The sequence below is a fragment of the Equus przewalskii genome, chromosome 31 (genome assembly GCF_037783145.1).
Source record: "Equus przewalskii isolate Varuska chromosome 31, EquPr2, whole genome shotgun sequence".
Classification (NCBI taxonomy): Eukaryota; Metazoa; Chordata; class Mammalia; order Perissodactyla; family Equidae; genus Equus; species Equus przewalskii.
In genome coordinates, this window is record NC_091861.1 from 15,687,546 (window position 1) to 15,703,556 (window position 16,011).

At 39.7% G+C, this 16,011-nt stretch overlaps 1 protein-coding gene across 10 annotated transcripts in view; it reads left to right on the plus strand.

Moving 5' to 3' along the window:
• ESRRG (estrogen related receptor gamma) overlaps positions 1-16,011 on the plus strand; it is a 605,082-nt gene that overhangs the window by 491,874 nt on the left and 97,197 nt on the right. The gene's annotated exons all lie outside the window — the stretch shown is intronic.

Below are 16,011 nucleotides of genomic sequence, written 5' to 3' on the forward strand. Positions count from 1 at the left end.
TCCTGCGCCTGTGATTAGCTTGAGGCCAAACGCAGCAGTTCATGATACTGTGTTCATGCTGCTATTTATGTAGACATTAGGCACAGGAACAGATTTTTAACAATACGACTGCTTGGGATTTATGTTACACACCATGCAGCATTTTGTTGATGCTTTATAAATAGTGTCACCTATTTATAACCTTCAGCCACTATTCTTTTCGCGGCATTCTCAAGTGGCCTTTGGTTGGGTTAACATCAGCCACTCTTGTGCACTTCTGCTCTGTTGCTTGAAAAGTTAGATGGCAATGTGAGTTTTCACCAGCTGGTCTAATGAAGCTCTGGGAAATTGGTAAGCGGGAGGGAAGTGAAGCCGTAATTGACATCATATAAAAAACATTGAAAATGTTGAAAAGAAACAGATCGGAGGAGTTTTATATTACGAAAATGTCATTTGACAGATACAGAACGGTAGTTTTATTTGAAAAGATCTCTACATATACTGAGAGTCTTATATTCCATTAAAAGAAGAAAAAAACCTGAGGTGACAGGAGATTCCTGTGGGGGAAGAGCTGTCTGTGCATATTTCAGGAGTCTGTGGGGGACATTTATTCTCATCTTGGAGATAGAGAGAAGATTTTAAAGTTAATACTGTTTCTGCCACCTTCGTCTTTCCTCCTCTTGTGCTTACAGGCAAAGGTGAAAACCTGCCCTTTTTCCCCTGTGTCTAATAGAGAATCCACATCAAAAGCAGGAAGGCGAGAGAAGAGAGAGGAGAGTGAGGAAAAGAGATCAGCTCAGTGGTTTGTGGCAGCTTATAAAATCAGCAAAGACCTTACAGAAACGGGAGCCAGGCAAAACTCCCACAAAGTAGAAGCAACTTGTTCGCAAGTGCAGGCCAGTTGACGACCCAGCATGACTGCTGTTGGTCATCACCATAGGTCCAGATCAACAGACAATTCTAACACGTTTGCATTTGTAAACAATGTGGAGAAAGAGCAAGAGGAAATGAAGGAAATAAAAAATCAGCCTTTCTAAAATTTTTCCTGTGGCGTGTTTTGATTTGGAAAGGATTATTGTGAAGAAAACATTTGCCAAACATGCATTTGCTGTGTTAGATGCCCTTGCCCAACTGGGCCAGAGCAGAACGTCCACTTTTAGTTCACTCTCAGCCTTCTGGTAGGCTTTCAGTGATAGCAAAAGCCACTCACTCCTGCAGGTTAGGATAGCCCTGTAGTAGTTACATTCTAGATGTCTATGGGCACACAGTAGTGGAGCCAAAATGCGATGGACCTTCTGTGATCATCCAGGGCACCACCTCTCTTAGTAACTCCTGACACAGTAGAGCTGCTGGCCACAAGCCCTAGATGCCTCTTGTTGGGGTGAAATGCTTTCTCCTGGCTATAGAAATCAAATGCATGGCTCTTATGTGATGTTCAGACGCAAGTTGAGATCTGCCTTTAATAGGCAAGGTCTGTAGGTCTTATGGATCATATTCTCCCTTTCCACATATGGTAACAATAGGGTGATGACAGGCATTAAGGCCTGGAGAGCATATAAAGGTCCACCATAATAAGGGTAGATTAGTGTATATCACAATGCCATGTGCCAAAAAGGGAGGTGACTTCTCTGTCCCAGCTGATTACTCTGAAATGACATAAACTGGGGTCTGAGTTTAGGAAGCAGAGTCTTTAACAGGGATCATACATCAAGTGGAACAGTTACTTGAAAATGTGGGCCAACAAGCCCAAAGTGAAGGAAATGGACCAGGATGAGCAGAGTTAAGTTGAGCACTCACGGAGTGAACTACACAGTAGAAAAACACTTTATGCCCAAGAAGCTTAAAGTATAACCCTAAAAAAAATGCTCAAAGAGTTTAGATATCCTTTTATTCTTTGTAAACAAAGTGGTTTCAGAGTGATTTCCCTGAAGGTTGGCGTTACCCTGCCAAAAGGTTTGTGGTCAACAAAAGTCTTTTGGGAAATATTTTTAGCCACTTTGAAGTAGAAAGTCGATGTCTGTTCTGAAATGTGGCGGACTCATAAACCCCAGACAGGTCTGAATGGAGAGGTGGCATGAGAGAAACAATTCTCCCTGCCATTCTAGTAGTTGAAAATCTTAGAACTATCTTCCATCCGTCTCTCGAATCTTCTATTTTCTTCTTTTAAGACTATGCCAGCTATAATAATCCAGCAGATTATACGTTTAAAGCACACTGAGAGGTCTGTTAATTAATCTGGGCTGTAGGTTCTATCAAGTAGCCCTCAATTATTTCCCATAGTCGGTGGTTTTTTTAAACCTTGCAGTGATGTCAACTTCAGTAAGTTAAGATGCTACGCTCTCTTTGCTGTTTATGCTTCGATGCCTTATTAAATGCACCAGCTAAACAGAAAATGCCGTATAAATATGTTTCATGAGTCATTTAAGGATTCAGCCAAGAGACATTGCAATTGACTTTTGAGTCCATTTTTAGAACAAACTCTTTCAAGACTCTTCTCAACAGGAACACTTCCCCCTGTGCTAGAACTGACAAGACTGTGTGCATTACTTTATTTTGATACTGACATTTAAACAATAAAATAAAGCCATTTAAAACAAATAGTAGTGCTTTAAGTGTCTGGGCTGTCAAGATATCAAATTATATAACTTGGGAAAAATCAGAATTCATTGTTAATGGTATGCACTTAACACAAAGGGTCGCTCGAGGACTCACCAGACATATATTCAGTTACCATGTTGGAGCTAACAGGCTGTATTCCTTTAGATAGAATTGACTATATTCACTTAAATGGACTTGACTCTAGCACAATCACTGTATTCAAATGTCAAAAAAAAAAAAAGAGAGAGAAAGAGGATGTCACAGAGGGTCACAAATTATGTTGGATTTTGACAGATTGTAGCCTTGCTTTACAAGAGCAGTAACATCTCATTTGTCACTGTTTGATCTGTAAGTGCGGGAAGGGGAGCGGACGGCCCTCCATCTCCGCCACCATTTAATCGCTCTGAGGCCGGCAGTGGTGGTGGGAGCCACCTGCCCATGCACCGCGCTGCTGATCTGTTTTAATTTAATCGTCCGTCAGCTGGATGAAAGCATAAATCGTCTCTCTTTGATCTGCAAATGGTATGTTTTTGTAAAGTGGGGTGTGGAATCAGGGAGAAGGGACTTCAAATTTAGTGCAGCCTGGATGGACAATGTGGTCCTACAGAGACACCAAAAGTGATGTTTTACTCAACAGGAGTTGCAAGCCAAGAAAAGACTCTCTTGAAACTTTGGACCAAGCAGGGAAAATAGCGGAAGGAAACGTATTTGTGTTAAAAGGTTCACAATGAAATAAAAGCTTATGAGCATAATAAGATATTGTTCTCAGAACACTAAAAGAGTTCTCCCATTCATTTCCATCATCTTTCAAATACATTTTGTTGTTGTTAGTGTTTCAACTCTGGCTGCCAGAGAAACAACAGAGGAGGATGTTAAAGGGCTTTTTATACTGCCACTGTGAATGGTCAGCATTATTAACGCGACCTGAAGTTTTCCAGGGAAGATGTGCACAGTAAAAGATGATTTTGTCCAAATTGGGATGTGTAGAGAGGCACGCACTTTTAAATAAAATAAATGACATGATTGAACACATCAAAATAGTTATTATGAGGCTTTAAGGGGTCTCATAGACAAACATTTTAAGGTGCTTTCCACATTATTTCATAGCCTATTTCCAAGAATCCCAAGTAATATATTTTTATAAATAAAAAGGAAACACTTTATAGCACTTCTGCCAAAAGTAAATTAGGGAATGAAGAATTGTCAAAAACACATTCTGTGTTTTGTAGGCAAAAATAAAATAATGACTTTTTACCTCAGAGGTTAAAACAAAATAGTACAGGGTTTCATAACAATTAGTAGAAACACTTCCACCATTGTAAGATGTTACCATTCTGATAGTATTTTTATGAATCCTGTAAATAGAAACTTGAGGGCATGCTACAAATTTTTATACAAAAATTTTCCAATGTATTTTTTAAAGTATAGCCAAATTATTTCTAAAGAAGTTTCCACTTCAGGAAAAATCCCCAAGAGTAACCCAGAAATTTCCAGAAGACTTCCCCCAGTCCACAGGGAATCACTCCACAAACCAAAGAAAAATTCCCCCTGAAATTCCTTTAGGATACCATGGAAAGCAGAAACAATTTACGGTTCAATTCGAAAAGCTAAAATTTCTTCACCGGTAATGGTTCTAATAAAATTACCAGCAGAGGAGAAGGCCCCTGAAGACCATTTGAATCATTCTGCTTATTCTGGCCCCTGTATTTCGTTGGCTTTCCTCTTCCATAATTCCCATTAATGGCTTTTCTAAGCAGTATTTGCATAGGAAATATAAAGGTGTCTCTGCCACTTCCATTTATTGTTATTCCACTGCGCTGCTGCAGGCTCGGAGGTAAACATCGCTGAGCTTTGAGGTCAAATAAGTCCCACAAAACAGTTTTGGAAGAACCTGAATTCTTATAATGGGATTCTGAGGAGTGTAAAGTAAATTGTGGTTGTGACACTAATGTTAGTGTGTGTCAAATGGGAGAGCAGATCATATGGATTCTTCCTGCCTTGTAAGTCTAAGTTCTGCTGATGTGTTTGGGTCTCCAGGAAAGGAGCCTGGGGAGGTGGGGGGGTGGACAGAATAAAGAGGAATGGAGAAAGCAAGTGTAGAGAGTGTTATGTTGTGTATATATTTTAGGAAGTGCTGAAGGGCCGCCAAGAAGCTTCTTTAGGTGCTCTTCACTGTAACCCAAGATATCTACTCTTCTACTTCAGTTTTCCAGCATCTGGCCCAGTGGTGTAGTGGTTAAATTCTCATGCTCTGCTTTGGTGGCCTCGGGTTCACTGGTTCAGATCCCTGGCACGGATCTATACACCGCTAATCATGCACAGCCATGCTATGGCGGCATCCCACATACAAAATAGAGGAAGACTGGCACCGATGTTAGCTCAGCAACAATCTTCCTCAAGTGAAAAGAGGAAGATTGGCAACAGATGTTAGCTCATGACCAATCTTTCTGAAAAAAGAAGGAAAAAGAAAAAAAATTGAAACAATTCTTTTCCTGCCTTTTCCTCATAGATAAATTTGTCTGTCTGTCCTTCCTTCCTTCCTCCTTTCTTTGTTTTTGAGCAAAGCTTAAGAGCATGAAGTATATAGACTACTGTCATTAGACATATCTGAGAATTCATCCTACATCTCTTCAGTTACTAGCCTAGTGGATTCTACTTGCAGAAGATCCTTTGAATCCACCTCTTTCTAGTCATCCTCTTTGCCACTGTTTTGGTACCGATCACTTTCCTTTATCACCTGGGCTACTGAAATAATCTCCACTGGTCTGTATGTCTTCAGCACCTTCTCTTCCCATCTTTTGTGCATCTTTTGCACTGCACTGGGTAAAGTCCCAACTCCCTAGCAGTCATGTAAGCAGCCATTCACAGTTAGAACCTGATTTATCTCCCCAGCCTTCTTCAGGTAACCATATACTGTAACCAGCTTGCTCTTCTCACGATTGCCTGCACAGAGCATGCCTTTCATGCCTTCATATCTCTGCTTGTTCAGTCCCTCAACCTGGATCCTCCTTCTCACCTTCATCTTTGCCTGGAGAAGTTCAACACATCGAGAAGAAATCACTTCTATTTTGCGAAGACTTCCTGAATCCTCAGACAGAAGTAATTGTCTCCTGTTCTACGTTCCCATAAGACTTTTTACATACCTCTACCATAGCGCAGGATGTATTACAGTGAGTTATCAATGAGTCCCCCAGTGGCTTCTGGGCCTTTGAGGGCAGACACTAAGTTTCATTTTTATCTGACCTCCTCCCCTTCTGCCTCTAAACCCAGCATCATGTTTGTGACCTGAGTTTGTGTTCCATCAATATTGATGATAAACTCATTGTCAGTGGATATTCCAGGATCTTTCTTTGGAAGCCTACTTGAATTCTGTGTGTGTGTGTGTGTGTGCATGAGCATGTGTGTGTTTCTATGTCATTATATTTGTTAGTAGGCTTAATATTTCTATACACTCATAAGATTTTGTATCTAGTGACTCTCTGCTGGGGTCTGTTACACCAACTGAATTAGTCCTTCAGGGTACTCTGGCAGTCCTTCTGGCTATTGATTTATGTGAAAAGGAAACACAAAGAACAGAGGGACAGAGAGAAAGATAGAGAAGAACCTGCCATTTATCCTGAGGGCCTACTGTGTGCCAAACTATCCTAGATGCTTTTTATAATCTTAGTTATACCTCTCAGAAACAGTACAATAGCTAGATCTCAGGTCTGCCATTTTTGTTGCATAAACTTGAGCAATTACTCAGCTACTATGTGCTTCTGTTTCTTTTGCTTTTTTCCTTATAAGGTTGTTATAAGAAATAAATGAGGTAATACATCTAAAGCAGTTAAGACATTGGTTTGATAATTGCTCAAGATTGTCAACAATAAGATATATAATATACAAAAATTTACACATATATAAAAATTATTTAATATCATTTACTATCCTCATATCCTTAAAGATAGGGAAGTTTAAGCTTAGAGCGTGGGTATCCTGCCCAATGTCAGATAGCTACTAAATGGCAGAGGTGGGGGCGAGGGGTGGGGGGCATCCAGTTCAGAGCTTTAGGCGCTTATGTTTTTCTTCCAATGCAGCTTGCCTCCTTCTCCAACATTCACCATTAGCGCCTGTCCTAATCATTGGTTAAAAGATTCAGAAGAAGAAAAAAATTAAGACAGTCTTATCACGCTGAAGCTAAGTCAAATGGAAAAAAAAAAATACTCCTCTAGTCTTTAAATGCCTTCAAGCGCTGTAAGCTGTGTTGACTTAACCTATTACAGAGATGGGTAAATTAAGCAAGGATAAAGTTGGTTCATGGGGATATTGTAAACCTCTATTTTTCTAAACTCAGTGTTAAATATTGCCAACAATAAAAATTCTGGTTGAGGAAATGGCAGCATCTTTAGGATCGTTTTGGAAGCTGGAGCCAAAGAAAATATACACATTGAATTTTGTACAATTATCTTGACTTTACTCTCAGGGCACTTTATGTTTGTAAAGATTACAAGTCTGTTTTAATAGCTTATATTTCTATTGCTAAATGTGTGACCTCTGCATCGAAGGCACACCTGCTATTGTACACTCCGCTCTGTACCAAATACTGTATAGGGAAATAAATGAGGGCCAGGCCCTTCTGGGATGGTGAACTTCATTTTTGAGGAGACTGATTGCTCTTGAGAGGTGATAAATGCCAGTGAAAAGATACAGTAAGCCATCACATATTAAATATGGAAAAGTACTTTTAAATAATACTGAAACGTGCAAAATAGAAGCTGACCCATCAGGAAATGGAACTGTGGGCCAAGATTTCATTTGGCAGAATTAACAACTAACGAAAATTTTGCTGAGAAATGCCAGCATACACAACATATATGTTAGCTAATGTGTCACCAACAATACTATTTTTATTTCTATGTCTCCTGTCTTTTTCATGACAGATTGAGCTAAAAGTAGATAGTTTTATTTACTTTTAAGATAAAAGTAGTCTTGTTACTTCTAAAGCGGTTTTTCGCAAAGATTATTTAGTGAATTCCAGAGTGTTCTGTTTTATGGAATCTGATTAAAATAGTTAGGGATTCTACTTTGCACTTTTTGATAAAACCGCTATTGCCAAAACATGAAACCTTGGGTGTTGCTTTCGTTATTTCTGGATGGAGGTAGGAGTGCAGGAATATCAGAGGCTGTGCCCACCTGGAGCTCAGGCTCGGATGCAGAAGTTGTGGCAAGGATGAAGTGAGCTCTCCTGGGCAGGTAAAGATGGGACTCTATTAAAAGACTCTCGTGAGACAAGTACAGAGTAAGTGTTGACTTCTTTGAGAAAAGGTCTGTGTCCTCTTCATTTGGCGTTTGTGTGCCAGACACTGTGCTATGTTTTAAGTTTACAGTGTAAACAAAGTCAGCGTGATCGTGTTCCAGAAAAGTTTATAATCTTGTGTGTAATAATCTCATGAGTAGACGTAACTGTGAAGGTGCTGTGTAGCAAAGGGAGATGGTGCCACAAGTTCTATGTGTAATAGAAAAACAAGCACGACTCCTATGAATATCTAATGTTCTACACATTACAAACATCCATTCGTGATAGATTTTTTACAAAGAGGTCACTTTCCTTGGTGATGGTGCAGTGCCAAAGAGAAGGCGAAAGAAAACTAAAATCCAATAACTAGAAAAGATGCTCGTGGCCTGGGGACTCCTTTGGGCAATACAGGAGATATCTATGTCCTTTATTTGTGTATCTTTCAGACGATACACTTCCTCCTTTTGTTTTTTTCTAGATGATTCTGGATATACTGATTTCAGAGGTGTTTTGTGGAGTAGAGGAAACTGGTAAAGGTGTTTTTATAACAGGATGCAATCTGATGGCTTCATTAAATTTTAATACTACGCTTGGAGATTTCTGCCTGTTTTAAATGAGCTAGGATCCCCAAGAACCGTCAGACTTGGGAACTGCACAGCTGCATCTGGTGGGGGACACTGGTTAAGCTAAAGGCGGCAGCTCATCCATTGTAGAGCCAAAAACAGAGCACTGGCTTCTGAGTTCAGCACCTGGGCACTACAGTATCCCTCACTTTCCACACACAAGGGCCCAGTCGCATGATCCAGCCCATCGTTTCTGTGAATTGGATATCAAGAGGTCCAGGGAGGGTTAGGTTCCGATTTGGAGAATCTTAAGATGTCTAAAAAATATCTCCCTTTCTGTCCTGACACTTGAGGAAGTCTACTTTCTGATCCCCTCAGCAAGAAGACTGGAATGAATTTGAGACCTTCATGCTTATATTAAATATTTGCCCTAACAGCTATGAGACCAGGGCAACTATGCATGTAGAAAATATGCGTTGTTTCCGGAGAAGATTTTCAGAATCTGCAGTCATGACAGAAGCAATAAAGGAGGATAATATTTAAGTTGATAAAAGATGCAAACATGGCTTTATTGGGTTTCTAAATTCAAATTAAAAGAATAAATATTTCATCAGTGATACTAATTAAAGATTGGTCAAAGATTTGTCTGTGTCTCATATAGCAAATACCAATCAGAACTGATTAAGAGAAGTAACATTTATGGGACTGCTCAGTTATGGAAAGAAATGATTACAATGAAGTCCATTTTACTGAGTAATGGTTATTTGATTATAACTTGCTTTTCAAACGACATTAGTACTCCTTGATATCGTGGCACTCTGTTCTTTCCACGGAGTAAAATTTTGATCTGGAGGTGGGAGGAATAATGCCTTGGGATGGTTAATTAGTGGTTTTGTGTGGTTATGTGTGCTTTTAGTGCTTTCATTGGGTGCCATCCTTACTTTTAAAAAAAGCCAATTAAAAAATTGGTTGAAAGGACTATGATATTCATGAACTTATTGTTCGCTCAGCATAGTCACGTTTCTTTTCTGTTTTAAATATTTATATGTCTCATTAAACGCAAAATTCTGATAAAGTAGTTTGTCTACTCGGTAAAATAGCAATTGAAGAAACAGAGATCAGAAGAGGAGAAAATGTAGTGTTAGGCCGTGGTCACTGGCTTGAGTCCCCTGGTGCATCAGATTGGGACTGTTCTGGGGTGGGGTCCAGGGGCTGGTATTTCAGAAGCAGGTGTGAATATGGACACATAGGGCCTATGCTTTCTGTTCATTTCATTCTTTAGATTTTTTTTTTTAAGTATGTTTTTTTGTTGAGGAAGATTGGCCCTGAGCTAGCATCTGTTGCTAATCTCCCTCTTTTTTTTTCTCTCCCCAAAGCCCCAGTACGTAGTTGTGTATCCTAGTTGTAGGTCATTCTAGATCTTCTATGTGGGATGCCACCACAGCATGGCTTGATGAGCAGTGTGTTGGTCCGCACCCAGGATCCGAACCAGCGAACCCCGGGCCGCCGAAGTGGAGTGTGTGAACTTAACCACTCGGCCACAGGGCCAGCCCTTCATTCTTCAGATTTTGAAAGATGTAAATTACCTTGCAACCATCCACTTTGTCCACCTTTCCGGACCATTGTGCTTGTTCTGGGTTTCTTTCCGTTTGTTTTGTAAGTTCGGCTGATGCAAACGTACCTTTGCTTGTCTACATAATAGAGGTGGAAAGTGAAGCAGAGGTCACCATGGTCTAGCCTGTGCTAACATCAGCCTTAGTCGCCAGTCTTTTTGGCATCTAACTCCATCCACTTTTCTCAAGGCCAGGGTCATGGTGGGTGAAGATGTGGTCAGCATTGAGGTGGAACTATCTTTAACCCACTCAGGAATCTGCATGTATTGGAATAGACTGGAGATTTCATTTCTACTTTCTAGGTAACATGCTTTCGTGAATGTAGAAATTCTTTTCAGTTTCCTAAGGACAACAAAACCATTACGGATTCACTTGCTATTGTAGAGCAAGCGAGTTCTCTGTGTACAGCCTCTTTCAAAGAAGATCTACAGATCAATCTGTGGATTTATCTAACGATAAATAACCTTTCTCTGTTAACCAGATGAAAAGTACTAGAGCACTGTGACATCGTCTCCTTTCCCCCTCAACAGTTGGGCTGCGCATTTATGTAGACACGTGTCTACCTGCAGCCGTTTTTACGAGCAAATATCTGAAGCAATGAAGAGTTAAAATAATTCTCAAACTGACCTCCGCATGCTGCTCCCACACTGTCTCTCTTTCTGTCTGTATGTGTTACATACCAGGTACATTAAAATTCACATTTAAATTTCAAATGAGTTAAATACACCATTGCTTTCAAATAAGTGACTGATTTTTGTTCCTCTCATGTTATATTAATATTAATATTATGGAATCCTGTACCCTTGCATTCCTGGCTGACTATCTGATAATTGGGTTGCGGGGGGAAGCACGGAGGGTCATCTTGTTTAGCTTATCTCGGCAAGAGAAAGAGTGGCCAATAATAAGGGAAAGCGGCAATAAAATGGTAACAAAAAATTGAAAAGAAGATTTAATCTCTGGCCAATTTGAAACATATCCCAGGAAATCCGTAGAGAAAAAGATAAAGTGTGACTATGAGTAAGTTAACTAAACACATTACCGTGTGTGAGAGCAAATGGAGTTAGTCCATTGTACATGTTTAATTTCCTATTAGTCTCTGGTGTTTACTACCCCGTCTGAGTTGGGGCATCTGTAAATTCAGTTAAATACAGAGCATTGTCTAAACATATCACAGCTCCAATCAGTCACCTCAGCCGCTGATAAGAAGCCCCTTGTATTATTGAATCTACAATGGGCAGGCTCTGCAGGCACCAAGATAACAGCTAGGTATTTCACTTTTAAGTACGGAAAGAGAAAAAAAAAAGGGACCTAGCTGCCGCCTTTGCCTCTACAGCTCTGACATTTATTACTGCTCTCAGATTTGCTTTATATAGTGATGTGATTTTGGTTGGGGCTGCATTATGTCTTTCTTTGGTTTTAACTTAAACCTGGGAATCAAAGAGAAAGACGGCGAGCAAGGGCGGCAAAGTATTGCAAACAAACAAAAAAAATCAGCTTGCCCGTTATTAGGAAGATAGTCACAGCTCCTTCAGAAGGTATTTTTTGTTTTGTTTTAATTTAAGCTCTCTTTATTGATTTTTGCTTTTCTTCCAGGCTGGGCAGATAAGGATGAGCAGTCTTTCGTTTACTTTTCTCTTTCATAGTTTCTTTGAAATTTTTATTGGAGGTCCTCTAATGATTGATCTCAGAAAGCAAATTACTTTGGCTCTGATGAACTAGAGGGCAGATCTATGCATAATATAGCAAATATCTTTGCAAGCTTCCACATACAATTTTTCTTTCCTGTCGTTATTATTACTTTATTTAGCCTTGTATAATTATATTACACTAATCGTGCTACTGCTGGTGACAGTATAGACACGTACAGTCATTTTTAGATATAATGCTATTTTATGTTTTAAAAATTTCTTTTTGCAAGAGAGATGTTAACAGCTACTCTCATTCCCGGGAAATATTCACATAACGTTTTCTGAAACCTTATTCAGATACTGGCTATTACGTTATGTGAAGATCATTATGTTACCTGTTTCACACTTTGTTTTTTAATAGAATGATTGATAATCTTCTGCAAACTGCTCCATATGTCTAACATTCACATATTTGTGAAAGTACAGATCGCATTGCCTTCATTGCATTTTATGAGTTTATATTTCCTCTTTCCCAAACAGATGTTTTACTCCAGCTGCTATTTATTTAGTAAATTGGTTCAAAGGCTATAGTTCTGTGTTCAGATAACATTAAGGATCTGACCAAAAACATTAATGCAAAAAAAAAAAAAACCCAAACCCACTTAAATCCTTTATCAAATTCTGCTTTGAGCTCTGTTTGTTGGTTACGTTTTTTGGCCTAGTTTTGTACTCTGGTTCTCTTTACAATCGCAGCCTCGTTGTACACACATATTCACCCGCCCCTCACATCCACCCATCTCCGTCTCCCCCTCCATCCACCTGTCCACCTGGTAACAAGCCAAAGCAGCTCTAAGGCCCCAGGGCTAGGGTTTCAATATATTCCAAAGATGTATTCATCCTACACACAAATACTACAGTATATTTGGTGACAAGTAATGATATGATTTGTCTTTTCAAGATTAAAAAATACGCATTTAGATCAAAGAGTAACAGATACATATTTTAGGTGATGGAGGCCATGTTAGAGAATGTACACGTGGGAGTTAGGGGTGAACACTAGTTATTAGCAACAGATTATTGGCTCATGAAAGTGATCCAGTCCCTTTCTAATGCCATAGGATACGCTTTTATAGAAAGGTTACTGTTTCTTAGAGATGAGGTTGATGATCCTGTTTTGAAAGCCTTCTTAAGTCCACATGCCCTTTATCAAGCTATTGTGTCTCAGCTCTAAACCCACCCTTTTTTGTGGTGCGGGGGCTGGGATTCAAGGCAGGAGGAGGGAGAAGAAATTTGATCTTTATGTTTGCATCCTGTTGGCTTGTTCCTGACAGTGCCACCCCATCAGAGACCCTTTGCCCTGGCACTGACAGTTGGCACCGTTTCTAGCTCTTTCTGGCACTCCAGATCAAGCCCCATAGTGCACCTCGGAGGACCCAGCACTAGTCACCGGCTTCTGCTGCTCAGAGGTCTGAGTCTCAGCCCATCAGGGCGTCTTCTCTGGGCTTCCAGATTCTCAACGCCCTGAATTCTTCCTTTTGCTACCACAATTTAGCAAGGCAGCAGTTGCTTCCTACAGTTCTCCTGATTCATTTTTGCTCTTACAATTCTCCAACATCCTTTGAACCAATTTCTTATCTTAAATTCTCCCTGTTGAAATGCCTAATGTGGTTTCTGTTTTTCTGTCTGGACTCCGACAAAGATGGAGCAACAATTTCCTAATTTTGTATACGTTATTTCTTTTCATGTCACATCCTATTTCCTCACTGGGTGCTAGAATGTGTGGCTAGGATGTGATGGCATAAATTAAACAATTTTTCTCTTTTCTTTATTGGAAATCTTAGAGTTTTACAGAATAGTTTGAAAATTGCTAAGATCAGTGAATCACTGTGTTTTTTAATTTTTTCTATGTCTGTAACTTAAACTGATTGGCAGCGAATGATCTTTTGCAGGATATTCTCAGGCTCCTTAGCATTCAATAGTGCCTTTTTATGGTGAGGATTAAATAGAAATCTATCTTCATCCAGCTAGTAGTCAAACCAGATAAAGCAGATAGATAAATACAGTTATAGCAAATATTTGCAAACTACTTCAGGGGAAATTGGGGTCGATTCATGGATTGTGTCAGTCTTCTGAGAATGGATGAACAAGATAAATTTTGAAAAAGTTTGTGTGGAATGTGGGTTTTGAGTTATATTTTAAAGTAAGCAAGCAGTTTAGAGTTAAAAATGAAGAGGAAATATTAGTGGAAACTAAATCATATTATAAACTTCATAGGTTAATTGCCTTTAAAAATGTCATCCAACACATCTAATGATTAAAATGAGGTTTTAAGTAATATCAAATATAAAGGGAGAAAATTAACATGGTTATTGTGATCAATATAGAGAACAGCTATATTCAATAATTCAAGTAAAAAGATAAATGCTTTGAAATCTTTATTATCAGATTTTGCCATCTATATAGCAATCAAATTAAACAGAGTATTTCCACCTATCGTTTTCCATTCTGCTATATAGATATGGTTTAACACTAAGTTATGATACAGCTGAGAAATTATTTTGTCTTAATTTTCTTTATGTAGGCAATGAAAAACAATGTCAGATTTTGATCAGGTATTAATTTAAAGACTAAATTAGTTTACAGTGAGTGTATATTTATTTTCTGAACCTTGAGCCTGGGGAAAATCATTTCAGGGTTCTGTTATCTGTGAAGATGATGCTCAGCTAGGTAATTCGTTGAATCATAATTTTGAAAAGTTGGTTCACCTAGACTGTATGTCAGAGAAATTCTTGTAAATTTTTGAATAATCCCTGCAGATCTTTTCTCTGTTGCACTGAATCAGCAATGCACTGGGGAACATTTAACCTGGAATAGATAATCCAGGGAGGCCTGGCATTCAAATGGCCCGAGTGTTCCAGGTCAGAGCAGGGATTACAGTGACACAATGGCTCATGGAAAAATTTTATTAGCACCTGTTATGGTTGGCCCTCGTTTTGATTTTCTTATCCCAGCCTTATTGTTTGAAAAGTGCAAAGAAACAGATGATATTTGGTGTTGAAGAATATTTGCTTTCAAAAGCAAAACTTTATTTTTTGCCTTACGTTTCACACCAAAAGCTGCTATGTCCCTGGAATAGTCAAGAAGTCGTGTCAGGCTCATGACAAGCTAGGATCTGTGAGCATTTGGCCTCGTCGGACAAATGTAATGGAAGAGGAATCTTGTGGGCAGCGTAGCCAGGTCCTCCTCATTTCTCCCCACTAATCGTTACAAAACCCCTGCAGATGTCCAAGGCGCATTCAGGCCAGACTCTCTGTGCTAATGTGGTTAATAGCCTTAACTGTGTGTTAAACCATTGCTATATTTGAAAGCACCGGGAATTTAAGCAGAACGCAGAGAAACCAGGATTTATTCCGACATTTTCATACATTTTTATCTTATGCTCCTTTATTAGCTGTGTGACCTTAGCCAAGTCATTCAACCATTTTGAGCCTTCATTTATTTATTTGTTAAATGGAGGCATTGTAAGAATGCTCCCAAAGCTTTGAATGAATTTCAGCCTTTAAATTTATGTAGGGTACTTTAAAAAAGATTCTAGAATTTTATGAAGTATGCTATAGAAAGCCTGGCAGATTACTAATAGTTAGGGAGCTATAGAACGTGGTACTTTTTTTTGTCTTGATGCAAGTGACTTCTTCCTGTGTCTTTATTTCTCCTTGTAAATTGTAGGTAATAATATCTTCCTCCTGTTGTGGTGATTAATGAAATAATCTTCCAGCCTGTGGGCAGGGGGGTTGTGGGCACAACAACTACTACAGGGGGTGTGGGAAATGAGCCACTGGAGAGAAAGCAACTGAGGAATGCTAACTGGTGCTAAATATATACTTCCCAAGTGGCCCCCATTCCTGCCTCGAATAAAGGTGCGTCCTTCCTGATTCACTTTGAAGTCTGAAGTCGTGTTTTACCGTCAGAGCCCAAACAACTCATGAGGATAAATACTGTTTAGTAAATGCTTTAAGTAATGTACCCACTTGTTTCCTCATAACACTCAAGATGTGTTTCTTATACATAACTTGAGTCTCTAGTTTTCTGGGAGATTCCCTACCTCACTGGGGCCCATCCTCTGTGTTCTTTGCCTCTGACGCTGGCTCCTGATGCACACAGCGCCCTCGTGGGCTCCTAGGCAGTCCCTGGAAGTCTGCAGACGGGGGCCAAGGGAGGCAGTGTGGTGCACTGGCTGCCTGCCAGCTTTCCTGCACAGGGCATCCTCTCCACCCAGCTGCCCATCGTGCTAACAGAACCCCTGGCCTGGCGCCCATCGGGGGCCGGGGGACAGCCTGCGGGTGGCGGAGGGCTGG